The following is a 16,287-nucleotide window of genomic DNA, read 5'->3' as shown; positions in this document are numbered from 1 at the left end:
TCACAAGTGGCTGTGCTGGTAATTTGACTGTGTATAGGGGGCATACTGCACACTGATGTATGCTGTGCTATACTCTGCTGATTAAAGTGACTGTGTCCAGATATACAAGTGGCTGTGCTGGCAAAGTGACTGTGTATAGGGGCACACTGCACACTGATGTATGCTGCTCTGCTGATTAAAGTGGCTGTGTCGAAACTCACAAGTGGCAGTGTGTACAAAAAAAAAGTTTAAAAGTAGAAAAACTTTCAAGAAAGTTAAAAGTTTAAAAAGTAAAAAAAATAAAAAAAAAACGTATTTTTTGGTGCTGTACCCAACTGTGTATACAGGCACCATGACTAATTGGGCTGTACCCCATTGTGTATACAAGTAGTGTGACTCCTTGGGCCTTAGCCCTCTGCATATACAAGCACTGTGACTCTGCAGGCCGTAGCCCACTGTATATACAAGCACTGTGACTCCTTGGGCCGTAGCCCATTGTATATACAAGCACTGCGACTCCTTGGGCCGTGGCCCACTGCATATACAAGTACTGTGAGTCTGTTGGCCATAGCCCACTGTGTATATAAGCACTGTGATTCATTGGGAGGTACCCCTCTGTGTATACAAGCACTGTGACTCCTTGGGCTGTACCCCTCTGTGTATACAAGCACTGTGACTCCTTGGGCTATAGGCCACAAGTACTGTGACTCTGCTGGTGGTACCCTACTGGGTGGGTGGGAGGGCCCAAGGACAATTCCATCTTGCACTACCTTTCATTTCGGCCACTGCTGTGTGGCAAGGTTTCATAGATGTGCTTTAAACTGCAGTGTCTGTACCGTTGCTCTGTCGCTTAGTAACCAGCCAGCTCACTGCAGCCTTTGGCCAAAAATGGTGAAAACAATATTGTGAGATGTGAGGTGGTCTAAATTTACTGTAAATGACTGGAAATAATGTTATTGAGGTTAATAATACCCTATGAACAAAATAAAGCCCAAATTATGTGATTTTAGCTTTTTTTGTCAAATTTTGTAAAAAATCCAAATCCAAAACCATTCACGGTGGTTTGGCATATCCAACTCCAAAGCCGGACGACGAATCAGAACCAAATCCAAATCCATAATTATATACACTATTACTGTTTTGTAGTTAAATGGTACTGCAATACAATTCCACAAATCACAAAAAGATTCTGACAGATAGTTTTAGTCCCTGCATTAAACAAAATGGCTCATGTTGGTTGATGTTAGAACCAAGTGGGCTAAAGGACCCCTGATATCACAACCACGTGACCTGCAACAGCAGGGGGAGGGGCAAGGTTGGTGGGATAGCAGTTTTACTATCCACATGGACATCTATTGGGCACCTTGTCTGAAGAGTGGCGAGCAAAGCAAGCATGTGAGGGTACACGTTGGGTCCCATGTACCGAACTTCATCCTACCTTGCTCCTCCCCTAGTTATTGCAGGTCACATGGTTGTAACATCAGAGATTCTTAAGCTTACTTAAAATTAGACCTTTCCTTCACTTTTCTACAAATGGGTATGGTTAAAAACAACACTCACTTTGTCTGATGCAGTCTTAATTACAATTCTGGAACAAAGATATCTTCCTACTAGTGCTACACTTAAATCACTATGTGCTTTTGGGGTCTATTCATCATCACTTAATTTATACATAAGCAGGTGAAAAATAAGGGCGGGATGTACTAAACGGAAAATGTGGTAAAAAAACCTGTTTTCGGGGTTTTACTGCATTTTCCGTATGTATCATTACCTTGTCGCCGGGTCTCCGGTGCGGAGGTTAACGCCAGCTTTTGCCTATGGGCTTCTACCGCACCGCGCTGCTATGAGGGATCCGATCGGATCCCTCCCAGCATGCCCCGCGTACCTCTGCGCATGCGCAGATGGACTCCCGGGTCATAAACCTGGAAGTCCACGGCACAGCGCACATCGCAAAGGACAGCTCTTATCGGAAGAGCTGTCCTTTGTGCTACTGATTGCATATGTTAGTACATATGTGATCAGAAGGGATACGATGCATGGCGGGATGTACTCCGCAAGGTTAGTACATCCTGCCCTAAATGTTCACCTCATTTTGTATAATTTGAGTGTCAGCCCCATTCATCATTCTTGTAATGCAGGAGATATCACAGATATCATCTTGTTACAATTGTGCCTTGATAATTTCCACAATCCCTATACTTTAGTATGGGGATGTAGATATCATAAAATTCATCAAGTTCCGAAAATGCTTTTTTTCAGAACTTGACTGAGAAACTGTACGCTACCCTGAGATGACGTACAGCACCTAATGGTCTTCACAGGCTGCTGTTTACACAGCAGCCTGTGAAGATTTACAAGGCAGTCCAGCTTCTGCAGCCAGCAGAGGGATCTATTAAAATCCCTCCCTGCTGTATCTGCACTGCAGAGCCCCAGAGCTGCGAGCTCTGGGGCACCACATTCAGCTGAGAGGCACCGGCATCAGAAAACACAAAGACACACAGATAAAAGGGAGTGGGTCAGTGAAGGGAGGCAGGGTTTAGGTGCGGAATGGACACTTGCAGGGGGGTGGTGGAATGGACAACCGCAGGGGTGGGGGGGGCAGAATGAACACTCATGGGGGAGCCAGAATGGACACCAGCAGGGGGGGTGGTTTGGGCAGGAATTGGCACCTGCGGGGGGGAGGGGTTATGGACATCCACAGGGTGGGGGGCTTGGGCAGGAATGGAAACTTGAGGGGGGGCTTGGGCTGGAATATACACCCACAGGGGGAGGGGGCCAGAATGGACATCCACGGGGGGGGCACTGGGACAAACACCACGGGGAGGAGGGAGAGGAGGACACCAACAGCAGTGGTAGGGGTGCCTGGTCAGACACTGGCGGCAACAGGGGGAAGGGGGGTCGGCCACCAGTTGCAGCAGGGGGAAGGGGGTCGGACACCAGTGGCTGGGACAGAGACTGATGGTGGGGGATGGGTGGAAGAGACAGGCAGTGAGGAAATCCTTATGGATACCTCAGTGATGAGGGGGAAAAGTATCACTTTTCCGAAAAGCTGACTCCGGATAAAGAGCAGCTTTTCGGAAGTGATACTTTTGTTAGGCATGATAAACCCCACCAATTACATACTTGCCAAATTCTTGGGTGGCCTCCTCTTCGGTCCATGTAGGTAGATACCCATACAGTAGGTCTTGGTAAATTTAAAAAATTATCACCGATCTCCATGGACACGGACGGCACACTGTACAGTGCCTACCTCTTAATGACCTATCATTAAGCGTTGAGTGGCTGAGAACATGGGAGTGCCACTCTCAGCCAATCGGTGCTTCCCCATTCATGTCAATGACAGTAACTGGTCATTTCGGGTTAGACACTGTACAGTGTACGCTATTGTGTTTTTTTAACTGTTTCATTCCCACACTGAAATTTATAAACCCATTTAACATCTCTAATTGAAGATCAGAATGCCCCCAAATCCCCTATGTACTAAACTTATATTAAAATTGGCACATTGCCAGAGACTTAGAAATGGCCTTTAGAGATAAATAAAAACTCTGAGAAAATTCTATTTGATGCTGGTGGGATTAAGCTTCACTTGAATACTGTATAAGTAATTGTATTATACCCAGGAGTTTACACATTCTGAATACGCCCACTCATGGTTGAAATGAAAACACATTTTTTAAGCACTTGAAATGCTTATTTATACTGATACAATTTTTGATCTGAAGGACTAACCAACAGATAGAAGACAATAGAAGTACAAATGATCATATGTCCATATAATGCATCACAATACGAGTCACTTAACACACACTTATCTACATAACAATAGACAGTTGTTGATATTTATTTATATAAATAGTTACAATCAAGAAGAGCTAAAAAAACCAGTATTGATAATTCAGTATCTATACAAACAGAATACTCACAGGATAATTCACAAACACATAATATACCTGTTGACTCTACTTCTAAAATCTTTATTGAGAAAGAGCGTGGACAGCTCCTGTATGTGAAAAATGTACTTAAATAATAATAAAATTATAATAATAATAATAATAAAAGTAAAAATCTTGCAAAGAATCAAACATTCTATTAATAGTAAGACATTTAAGGACATACAGAAATAAGGTAAATATATCATATCTTTTTTTGATTCAATAAAACTAACCTAAACACATCACTGTACACAATACTGCTCACTTGTCATATACAAAATATATATCTCAAATTTTGATGGATTCACATACTGTAAATCTTTGCCTGTGCCACTAACAAATTCCCAATAGTCAATGCAGTCCTTCAGTTATTCCATCCCATTGTACGCCATTGTATAAGTCTGGGCAACCCATAAAGCATAACTCATTTTGTTTAGACTCAGACAGTACCAAAAAATAGTGTACTAGGGGCCTGATTCAGACACGCTCGCAAGCGCTATGCGCTCACGAGCGGGTCGATGTTTGGCCTCTGCGCATGTGCATGCCGGAGGCGGCTCCATTGTGCGCATGTGCGAGACCCGGCTAGCGACGGGCGCTCCGTCGCTCTGGGTCTTGCACCAAAAGGGGGCAGCTGTCGATTATGATCGACAGCTCACACCGTTTTGGAGGCGAGCGCTGGGGGGGGTGGCTGGCCAAACGGAGGCATTCCCGACGGAACGCCTGCCATTTGGGGGCGGCCCCACTGACATCACGAGTGATGTCAGTGGTGAGCTTCCGGCTCTATTAAGAGCCAGAAGCTCACTGGGGCTTGCGGGAATGAGACCCTACTGCAAGGGTCTCGTCGCAAGCCCCAATGGTCGCGTTGGTCGAGACCATCGCGACCATCACCTGGCCGCTCGCAATAGGTGTGGGTGGTCACCCACAGCTATGCGAACGGGCCTGGAGGCCGCACCAAAAAAAACCCAAAATGTCCTGATTCAGAGCGAGCGCTCTTTCAGAGCGTCCGGCTCTGAATGAGGCCCTAGATCCACATCTGGTGCAAACAATGTGTATCTTGGAAATCAAAGAGTTTGTAGAGGAAATGCAAAGACAAAGTGCAAAACTGAAGTATTAGAGAACAGAATAATAGCACAATGATCTGGGGTAACATACATACATTTAAATAAAAATTAGGTGGAGATATTCCAAGATTTTAAACTTCTCTTATCTAAGTCATTAAATACATCTAACCTTTTAGTCACGTCTGAGGATTGGAGTTGGTTGGAACAGGTGTGGGAGGCTGAAGGGGAGCCTAGGAAGGCGTGATTGATTTTTGGTGGCTTGCGCCAGGACTTCCTCATGTAATGAGGGAAGATAGGCAGTGGAACTGCTGGAGGTGATGAGACTGAAGGTGACGACAGTGGAAAAACTTTATTATATTGGAAACTGTATAGGAACTGTAGTGGTAGAACCGTATAGGAACCAATGTAGTGGAATCAATTATATGGAATTGGTGAAGCAAGGTCAGATTGGAACCGATGCTGTAGAATCGATGGAATAGAATAGATGATGAATAGGGATTAATGAAGTATGATTGGATTGGAACTGATGTTTGGAGACAATCAGATTGGAACTAATCTTTGGAGACAGTCAGGTTGGAATTGATGTTTGGAGACAATTGGATTGGAACTGATGTTAATGAATTGAAGAACTAAATGGATATGAGTCCAATATTGATGAACTTGATGTTGATGAACTGAAGAACTCAATCAGTTTGGGACCGATGATGATGAATTACAGTACTGGATCGGTTTGGGACCAATGATGTTGATGAGTTGCAGTACTGGGTCGGTTTGGGACCGATGATGAATTGCAGTACTGGGTCGGTTTGGGACTGATGATGGAAGTATTGGAGGGGACCAATGGTTTGAGGTATTGGCTGGGACCGATAATTGTAGATATCGGCTAGGACTGATGTTTGGAGATATAGGGCCTCATTCAGAGGCGGTCAGAGGATGCAAGCGGTCGCTCAGAAACCGGGCGGCCACTTGCATCCTGACCGCCCGCCTCTGTTGCGGTCATTAGGCTGTGGGTTAACACCCACAGCTCTAACGACCGCTCGGGTGATGGTCGCGATGGTCAGAGACCATCGCGACCATCGGGGCTTATGACGAGACCCTAGGGTAGGGTCTCACTTGTCGTAAGCCCCGGAGAGCTTCTGGCTCTGTCTGAGCCGGAATCTCTCCACTGACATCACTAGTGATGTCAGTGGGGCCTCCCCCAAACAGCAGGCGTTCCCATAGGAACGCCTCCATTTGGGCTGGCACCCCCCCGGCCCGCCTTCCAAATGGGGCGAGCTGTCAATCAACATCGACAGCTCGCCCCCTTTGGAAAGAGACACGCTACGACCAGCGCTGTCAGTTGTAGCTGGTCTCACGCATGCGCACGAGGGAGCCGGCTCCCTCGTGCGCATGCGCACTGGCAAAACATCGAGGCAGCCGTGCGGTCGTAGACCGTACGGCCGCCTCTGAATAAGCTCCATTGTCTGGGACCAATGGCTGGATATATCGGCTGAGACCGATGGTTGCAATTAGGAACAATTCACAGTGGATAACCCAGGAAGTAGCACAGATGGATTGGAAACTTGCAACCAGACTTGGAACTGGAATCATACGGACTGGAACAATTCAGATATAGAGTACCTGGGAGCTTAGCACAGAGCTGTAACGTCATCAGAAATTATGTTGTACTGGCAATGTGGGCCAGTCAGGAAATGGAATTTATAGGGGTGGATCCCCAGGGATTGGATGCTGCAATCAGCTGGTCTGAGAGCAGCACTATGAGTTATGGAGGAGAGTAAGGTGACTGAATCCAACATGGCTGCACCCATACTGAGTTTTGGAGGGAACTCTGCTGTGGACCCTGAGTGGTAGCATGCTGAATAAATACACTGAGAGCACAGAGCAGAAACAGTATGGGCAGATGTCACAGCCAGCTGGATGCAATGTGCAGTGCAGGGGACCTCTGCATCATCTAGGATTGGTGTGCGGTCACAGCGCAAGCGGACCTCAGTGCTAGCTGGAACAAACAGCAGAGGTAAAACATACTGTAGGAGAATATGGGAAAATGATTCAGGATCATGACAGTATCCCCTCCTTCAAGGGTTGACTCCAGACACCCACATTGAATCTCGGAAATATTTGAATAAAAATTCCCATACAAAAATAACTAGAGAAGTGGAATCCAGAAGAACTGAAGCAGAAGTCCTTAGAAGTCTTCCCAATTTTCATCTTTAAAGGTAAGACCTACGTCCTCAGAGCAAGTGGTCCATTTGTCATCACTGTAAAGAGAGTTTACTTAATCTAGAAAGTCCATTGGATTAATGGCATAAGAGTCCTCTCTTGAAACTGAGGCCCCACAGTAACTTGAATGACATCCATGAGGAACCTGTTTTTCTCATTGGTAATTCTGGAATTTCTTTCTGGGAAAATACATGACTAGGAAGGATAGAACCCCCCTATAACGTAACTCAAGTCATCTACCAGTGTCCATATCCAAAGTGAGCATTGAACTATTTTTTCCGGAAAAAGTCAGATGGTGCATCCATAGGACTGAAATACCCAAAAGGAATCAGAGGATGAATTGAAGGAAACATAACCCATACTTAAGTCAACAGGTTGTGACCTTTGAACTGTTTTTGGAATGCTTCCATTCTTGAGAGCCTGATAATTTCTGATGCTGTCCAACAGAATTTGACTTAGTACAGGAAGTGATGGTAAACAGAGTATTGGATGAATATTTAGAAGAGTGAGTGGATGATGACTCCAGGAGATTAGTACTTTCAGAGGAGATGCCAAAAGGAGACAAGGAAGTGTATGCAACTTTCAATTCCATGGTCTAAGGGCTTTGAGACTTTGAAATGTCTCGTGTCTTGATGGCTTGAACGTTTTTAATTCACTGGTCAAGTAAACCTGATCTTGTTCAGGCAGCGATGCCATGGAGGGCTGAGCAATAGGTGGATCTTTGGAAGATTGGGAATGATACTTAGGTTGGTCCAAATAGACTGGTTTTGAAGTGAATTATTTAAGAGCAGTTTTAATGAAAGTGGGAAGATCACTCAGTAATGGATCTTTGGATTTGATGAGTGGATTAACCCATTTCAAGGCTTTATCTCTAAAGAGTAGGAGCAAGCATTAAATAACATTGGTGGGAGTCATTTTCATTGGTGTTCCTGACTCAATATCATTGAGTTATTGGCGTGATAAAGCACGGAAATGAGTAACATCATTGTCAAAGTAAATGGGTGCTGGAGCACCAGATGAGTTTTGGCAGCTTGAAACTTGCGATGCACACTCAGGAGCAGAAATGGAATTAGCTTGAAGAACTTTAGGCTGGTGAGATAATGCCATGTCTGAAATTGATTGGAGTCTTTTACTCGAACCAACAGATGGGACCGAATTGGGCCCAGAGGAACTAGAATCAGTTAGAACTGAAGGAGGTAGAATCCTCAGGAGAAGACTGGAGTCAATATCTGAATTTGTGATATTGATGACCCTTCCAGAGGCTGAGGCTCTGGAGACACCCTCTGGGGTTAAAAGATCAGACGTCTCTCCTGGAGTTGAAAACTCAGATGCCCCTCCTTGGCTACTCTGACCAATGGAAGGAACCGAATTTGGTAAGAAGACACTTGAATTGGTATCAGCCGAAGATGGAGTTCAGTTGAGTCCAGAGGAACTTGAGCCAGCTTGATCTGGAGGAGTCAGAGCCAGATTGGAATTGAGCAGGTCACTGGCTGAGGAAATGCATACCATTTCATTTCGGATATTATCAATCTTGTTCTTGAAATAGGAAGCAAGGTCTTGTGCACTGATAGTAGCAAGTGGGTTGGGTGAGGGAGGGGTAAGAAGTGATTTAAATGTATTAAAAAGTCGCTTGTGGTTAGAGGCTTGGGCAGAGATGACAGATTGGAAATATATCTGTTTGGCATTATCCAGTGCATTATGATAAGAGTGGTAGATAGTCTTAAATGTGAAGAAGTCACTTGGAGTATGAGACTTTCACCACTGATGTTCTACTTACGTGAGAGTTTTTGTAGGAGTCTTGTCAATTTGGAATGCCACGGTTGACGTTTAAGTCTACGCGGAGTGTGATGGGTAGCTGGAGCTACTTCATCAAGGGCTCTTTCTAGGGTCTGGTTCAGGTGTGATACAGAAGTCTCAGGAGAAGTGAAATTAGAAATAGGTAAGAGTGTTTGTTGCAGAGAGGTAGATAGTTGTTCAAAATTAATAGCATTAATATCTCTGCGGGTTTGAGGAGGCTTGGTTGATTTGATTGGCATTGAGGTTGACACAATGGAGGAGAGTATGCAGGTGATAAGGTTATGATCTGAGAGAGGGAAAGAAGTAGTGAAATCAGATACTGAGCATAGTCTGGTAAATACAAGATCAAGGCAGTGACCATCCTGATGAGTAGAAGAGTCAGTCCATGGGAAGAGGCCAAAAGAGGATGTTAAAGAGAGAAGTTTGGAGGCATGAGGGGATTGTGGATTGTCAATATGGATATTGAAATTACCCATAATAATGGTGGAGTTGTCCGAGGATAGGAAATGAGAGAGCCAGGCAGAAAAATGTTCCAGAAATTGATTGGGTAGTCCAGGTGGGGTGATAGATAGCAGCAGAGAGAAAGGGATTAAAGTCCTAATAGCATGCACTTCAAATGATGTAAATGTAAGGGATGGTACCTGTGGAATAACTGTGTATGTAAAAGATTGGGACAGTAGTATTCCTACTCCACTTCCTTTACTATTACCAGGCCTGGAGTTGTGTGTGAAGTGTAGGCCACCGTGTGAGAGTGCTGCAGGGGAGGAAGTGTCTGTTTGTATGAGCCATGTTTCCAATTTATCGTCTAGTAAATACACGCCTTTAGATTACAACTGATGCAGGTCTGGGCATTTCCAAGATGTCACAGTACGGTGATGCCACCTACCATTACATACTGCTATCCCATGACTTTTGGCACTTCAGTGTAGATAAAATGATAGTCAAGTCCGTTTAATGCTAAACATGCCCACTCTTGTGGCATGATGTGGAAGCCCCCGTCCAAAAAAGCTTGCATTTGCTCCTACATCCCACCTGATCCCCTTCAGCCACTTAACTTGTGTAAATCATAAACTTTCCTTTATAAAAGCATGAATAGGCAACACCACCTGACCTAATTTTATTAAATAATTTATTTAGAAGAAGAGTTAAGAACACATTGAAAACCAGGCGCGTCTTAAGAGAGGAGAGGGCACATGTGCAGTTTCTGTCTGGGGCACACTGAACGCAGAAGTAGACTCTGTGCACTAGTAGACTCTAGTACCATGCCGCAGATTTCCCTTCTGCACATGCACAAAACGTCTGCAAAATGGCCACCATGCCATTTTGCTGGTAATTTGTACAGCGCTGATACCACTAACATGAGACTCCAGGGAGGTAAGTATTGAAGAAATGGTTACAGGGAGTGCGGTGTTGGCCCAGATGCCCATGTGCACCACACACCCTACACCCATTATAGATACGGAGAAGCATGCCATAGTAGGTGGTGCTAACACAAGCATTGCGCTGGGAGGGAGCATACACATTGGTTAAGTACAATACCAATAATGGGATTCATTATCTAAATATCTTACATTTTAAAAACAAGTAAACAAATATATACACAATAACTACCCAAAAACAAGCGCTGAGCCAATAATAAAAACACACATAAATATATGTACTACACATGAATACAATACACACACACAATAAATATAAATAACTCACGCCCGTCGCCTATATGAAATCAAACCCACATATAATAAATATATCAATTGGGATCACCCCTGCAGTATGTGTCCCTGTTCTCAGTCACTTTTACAGAGATTTGGGTAATAGATCCGTTGAAGGAGTAGCAATATTAGGACAAAGACAAAGGGGTTGATGTATCAAGCAGTGAAAAGAGTGAATCAGTGCAGAGCAACCAATCAATTCTGAGGAAGTATATATCAAATACATTCTATGAAATGATAGGTACTGTCAGATGCTGATTGTAAGTGTCAGTTAGCAAACCGTCATTGGTTGTATTGTATCAAGTGAGGCAGAACATCTTACCGCCGACGGACCTGTACAGTTACTAGCGCTTAAGTAGGCATACGCGCATGCAGGGGGGCTTTCTGAGTACCCAGAAACCCCCCCTGCTCGCCATTCAGTGTCGTAGCGCCGTCGGTTTCAGTAAGTGTAATGCGGACCACAGTAACAAATACACCGCCGCTGGATGTCTGTGTGTGTGTACCCCATCATAGGCTGAACTGTAGTGGTCTTCAATCCTGTGTATGCTGTATATATATATATATATTAGGGATGTGCAGGCTCGGATAGGTTCGAGTTTGCACGTGGAGTTCGGATTTTTCCCTCCAAAAAAACGGAACTCAGAACGAGGCAAAACGTCATCTTACATGGACGAACATCATCATTCCTGGACAAAAGACCCTGGCCTGGGGGGTACGGTATATCTAGGGGGCTAAAGGGTTGTACAGGTTACGGGTATGTTCCAGAGGCAGGGATGGAAGTTATGGTGGATACTGTAGGGCTGGTGAACCAATTGTACGGCTGGTGAGCCAATTGCCCCCACCGGAACTAGCACCTGGAGCACGAGCTTCATAAACTCTGACGCCTCTGGGGTTAGGATAGGAGTAGTAATAGTAGTGGGATGCAGGGGGCAGGATGGAAGTAGTAGTAGTGGGAAGCAGGGGGTTGAATGGGAGTAGTAGTAGTGCAGACCAGTAGGCAGGATGGAAGTAGAAGTACTGGCAGAGCAGGTGCAAGCTTGAAGTGGTAGTAGTGTGGGTCAGGCTTGGAGTAGTAGTGTGGGGCAGGCAGGGAGTAGTAGTAGTGTGCTGTAGGCTTGGAGTAGTAGTAGTAGTGTGGGGCAGGCTTGGAGTAGTAGTAGTGTGGGGCAGGCAGGGAGTAGTAGTAGTATGGTGCAGGCTTGGAGTAGTAGTAGTAGTAGCATGGGGCAGGCTTGGAGTAGTAGTAGTGTGGGGCAGGCTTGGAGTAGTAGTAGTGTGGGGCAGGCAGGGAGTGGTAGCAGTGTGGGGCAGGCAGGAAGTAGTAGTAGTGTGGGGCAGGCAGGGAGTAGTAGTAGTGTGGTGCAGACTTGGAGTAGTATTAGTAGCATGGGGCAAGCTTGGAGTAGTAGTAGTGTGGCAGGCAGGGAGTAGCAGTAGTTGGGGCAGGCTTGGAGTAGTAGTAGTGTGGAACAGGCAGTGAGTAGTAGTGTGGGGCAAGCAGGGAGTAGTAGTGTGGGGCAGGCAGGGATTAGAAGTAGTGTGGGGCAGACAGGGAGTAGTAGTAGTTCAGAACAGGGGGCAGGATGGGAGTAATATTGGAAAGCAGGGACAGAATGGGAGGAGTAGTTTGGAGTAGGGGCAGGATGGGAGTAGTAGTTGGAATAAGCGGGCAGGACAGGAGTGGAAGAAGCTGAACAAGAATCACCTCCAATCCAGGGTCACCTCAGCTCACCGCAGCTCAGATGACCATGTAGGCGTCAGCGTCAGAGGCTAAGGGAGGGAGGGGACACCGCACATTCATTGTGGAGCCTGGAGCTTCCGGTTTATGTTCCCAGTGCCCAATCCGCCCCTGGGTAGGAGGACCAGCAGTAAAAGAACTTAAGAAAGATACTTTGTATAGGTAGAAACGCATCAGTGTAGGGTATTGCTGAACATTCTGTCTCGATGATCCCTATTAGGTGAATTTTGTCTGCTTCCTGATTAGCCAGTGCGGTTTCCATGAAAATGGAGGAATGATTTATGACATGCTTGTATAAAGTCTTCATCTAGTAGGAGTATTTAAGTGGATTTATGCCTATGGATTTTTATTTTATAACATTGGTATATATTTGTAATAGGTAATGTGCACTATGTAGTGTTTCTTCTCTTTTGTGTCGTTTCCAACATTCCATGACCACAATATTTAGGAACCTGTATGAGAAAGATGTGCTGTGGTGGAACTATTGATTGTATGCCTGTATTTCATATGATTCTAGAAAATGTACAGCTATAAGGGAACTTCCATTGCCCCTACACACATTGAGGAGAAGGGAATCACATCACTCACTATTTATATTACGTGTGGAGGTGGATCATAAATTTTTATTGAGTATACAGCACTATATGATCTTTACTTTTACATTCCATATGCTAAGAAAACATCTATTAAATGGAGAGGAATTGAGAATCCAGCTCTCATCCTAACCCACTGCTCCATGCTCCCTGCTCACTGTCTCCCCCACCTGTGTCACCCCAGTAAGTCTACACCTCCCCTTTAGAATGTAAGCTCTCATGAGCAGGGCCCTCTTCCTGCATGTGCTTTTCGATTTTTGCATGCCCATGTCCAAATCGAACACAAAATTGAACTTCAAAACCCCAAAATAATAGATCTGCTTCATGCTGGAATTTTTAGCATGAGCATGTTTGAATTACACAGGTGCATGCACAGAACAGTGAGATCTGTGCATGCTTCTGTGTGTAAAAAGGTTGTAAAGTGTCTCTGAATGAACGGTTCCCACCATTGACTTCAATGGTGAGCACCGTTAGGTAACCTTTAGTAACCTAGCGGTTCTCACCATTGAAGACAATAGTGAGAATTGTTCATTGGCTAAGGGAGGCGGTGCTGGTTTTGGAAAATACAGGGGACCCTTACGTCTTTTGTCCCCCGTATTTTCACAACCAGATCCGGCTCAGAAAAGCTGTTTTGATTTTAGGGGAATAGGGGGGCCCAAGTAATTTTTTATTTATTTTTTAACACTTTACAACCTTTTTAAAGAAGCATGCACGGACCTCACTGATCAGTGCATGCAATGTGTAACTCACACCTGCTCATGCTAAAATCGCCAGCATGAAGCAGGTCTGGGAGGGACCTGATTGGATCCCTCTCTCAGCAATCTCCCGAAAGAAGGCTATGGGTAATGCCATCAGTGTGATGGCATTACCCTCCGCAACCAAGTCCCGGAGTGCATCACACTACGGAGCTTGGTACATATGAGGAATGTGGTCAAACCTGCATTTTCAAGGGTTTGACCTAGGGGTGAGCGGGTTCGGATTTCTGAAATCTGAACCCCCCCCGAGCCCCCCCGATCCGAGGCAGATCCGAGTCAGGCTCGACTTTTCCTGCCTGACGGATCTGAAATCGAGGCAAAACGTCATCATCCCGCCTTCCGAGTCTCGCGGGTTTTGGATCTTATATAAGGTACCCACGTCGGCGCCATTTTCTCACTCGGCTGTGGACAGTGAAGAGGGAGGGTGGGAGTTAGGGCTGGCTGGGCTGTGTAGTGTAGTGTAGTGTAGTGCAGAGTAGTGTTGTGCTGTGCTGTGCTGCGCTGTGCTGCTGTTGTCCACTACTTCAAAGTCCATAGGGGCTGGCTGTGTTGTGCTGTGCTGCTGTTGTTAATAGGGGCTGTGTCCACTACTTCAACGTCCATAGGGGCTGGCTGGACTGTGTTGTGCAGTCAGTTCTCCATAGGGGCTGTGTCCACTCCAAAGTCCTGTGCAGTGTCCCAGTCCTAAAGGGGTGCTGTAGTGTTGTCCAGGAGGTGCTCTGTCCATCAGGGGTGCTCCCCCCAAGTGCTAAAAAAATAATATATTTTCTGTGTTTGTGAATTGTGTGCGCAGTAGCCGCACGTGCATCAACAAAGTAGTGCCAAGCGTGCGCCTGTGTCATAAGTAAAGGGCCGGCTGGCTTGACCGTTAAAGGGTGCTGTAACCCCCAAAGTACACTCCAGTCTAAACCAAAAAAAAAATTATTTTCTGTTTGTGAATTGTGTGCGCAGTAGCCGCACGTGCATCAACAAAGTAGTGCCAAGCGTGCGCCTGTGTCATAAGTAAAGGGCCGGCTGGCTTGACCGTTAAAGGGTGCTGTAACCCCCAAAGTACACTCCAGTCCAAACCAAAAAAAAAATTATTTTCTGTGTTTGTGAATTGTGTGCGCAGTAGCCGCACGTGCATCAACAAAGTAGTGCCAAGCGTGCGCCTGTGTCATAAGTAAAGGGCCGGCTGGCTTGACCGTTAAAGGGTGCTGTAACCCGGAAAGTACACTCCAGTCCAAACCAAAAAAAAAATTATTTTCTGTGTTTGTGAATTGTGTGCGCAGTAGCCGCACGTGCATCAACAAAGTAGTGCCAAGCGTGCGCCTGTGTCATAAGTAAAGGGCCGGCTGGCTTGACCGTTAAAGGGTGCTGTAACCCCCAAAGTACACTCCAGTCCAAACCAAAAAAAAAATTATTTTCTGTGTTTGTGAATTGTGTGCGCAGTAGCCGCACGTGCATCAACAAAGTAGTGCCAAGCGTGCGCCTGTGTCATAAGTAAAGGGCCGGCTGGCTTGAACGTTAAAGGGTGCTGTAACCCCCAAAGTACACTCCAGTCCAAACCAAAAAAAAAATTATTTTCTGTGTTTGTGAATTGTGTGCGCAGTAGCCGCACGTGCATCAACAAAGTAGTGCCAAGCGTGCGCCTGTGTCATAAGTAAAGGGCCGGCTGGCTTGACCGTTAAAGGGTGCTGTAACCCCCAAAGTACACTCCAAACCAAAAAAATATATATTTTCTGTGTTTGTGACTTGTGTGCACTGTGGCCGCACGTGCATCAACAAAGGAGCAGCGCCAAGCGTGCACTTGTGTCCCATAAGTAAAGTGCCGGCTGGCTCATTTCTTAAAGGGTGGTGTAACCCACAAAGTGCACTACTCTCCAGCAAAAATAAAAAAATATTTTCTGTGTTTGTGTGCGCTTTAGCCGCACGTATATATCAATATAACATAAATGGAGGACCAAACTTTCTCCGATAAAAATAAAATAGGGAAAGATCAAGAACCACTTCCTCCTAGTGCTATTGCTGCTGCTGGGAGTTGTTCATCATCCCAGAGAGGAAGTAGGAACATCACTACTTTTACTAAACAATTGACCCTCCAACAGTCCCTAGCGATGAGGATGAAGTACGACAGCAGTCATCCTGAAGCAAAACGTATAACTGAGGCCTTGACTGCTATGTTGGTGTTAGACGTGCGTCCGGTATCCGCCATTAGTGCAGTGGGATTTAGACAATTGATGGAGGTAGTGTGTCCCCGGTTCCAAATCCCGTCTAGATTCCACCTGCATCCTCAAAGCAGCAGCGACAAGCGTGCGTCTGTCTGTTAAAGGGTGGTGACACCCTCAAAGTGTGCTACACAAACAATAAAAATATTGTTCTTTTTTTTTCGGTCTTTGTGAAATGTGTGGGCTGTAGCCGCACCTGCATCCTTAAAGCAGCAGCGACAAGCGTGCGTCTGTCTGTTAAAGGGTGGTGACACCCTCAAAATGTGCTACACAAACAATAAAAATATTGT

This window comes from Taudactylus pleione, unplaced genomic scaffold, assembly GCF_031769625.1.
Source record: "Taudactylus pleione unplaced genomic scaffold, aTauple2 ptg000005l, whole genome shotgun sequence".
Taxonomy (NCBI): domain Eukaryota; kingdom Metazoa; phylum Chordata; class Amphibia; order Anura; family Myobatrachidae; genus Taudactylus; species Taudactylus pleione.
Note: the sequence above shows the minus strand (reverse complement) of the source record.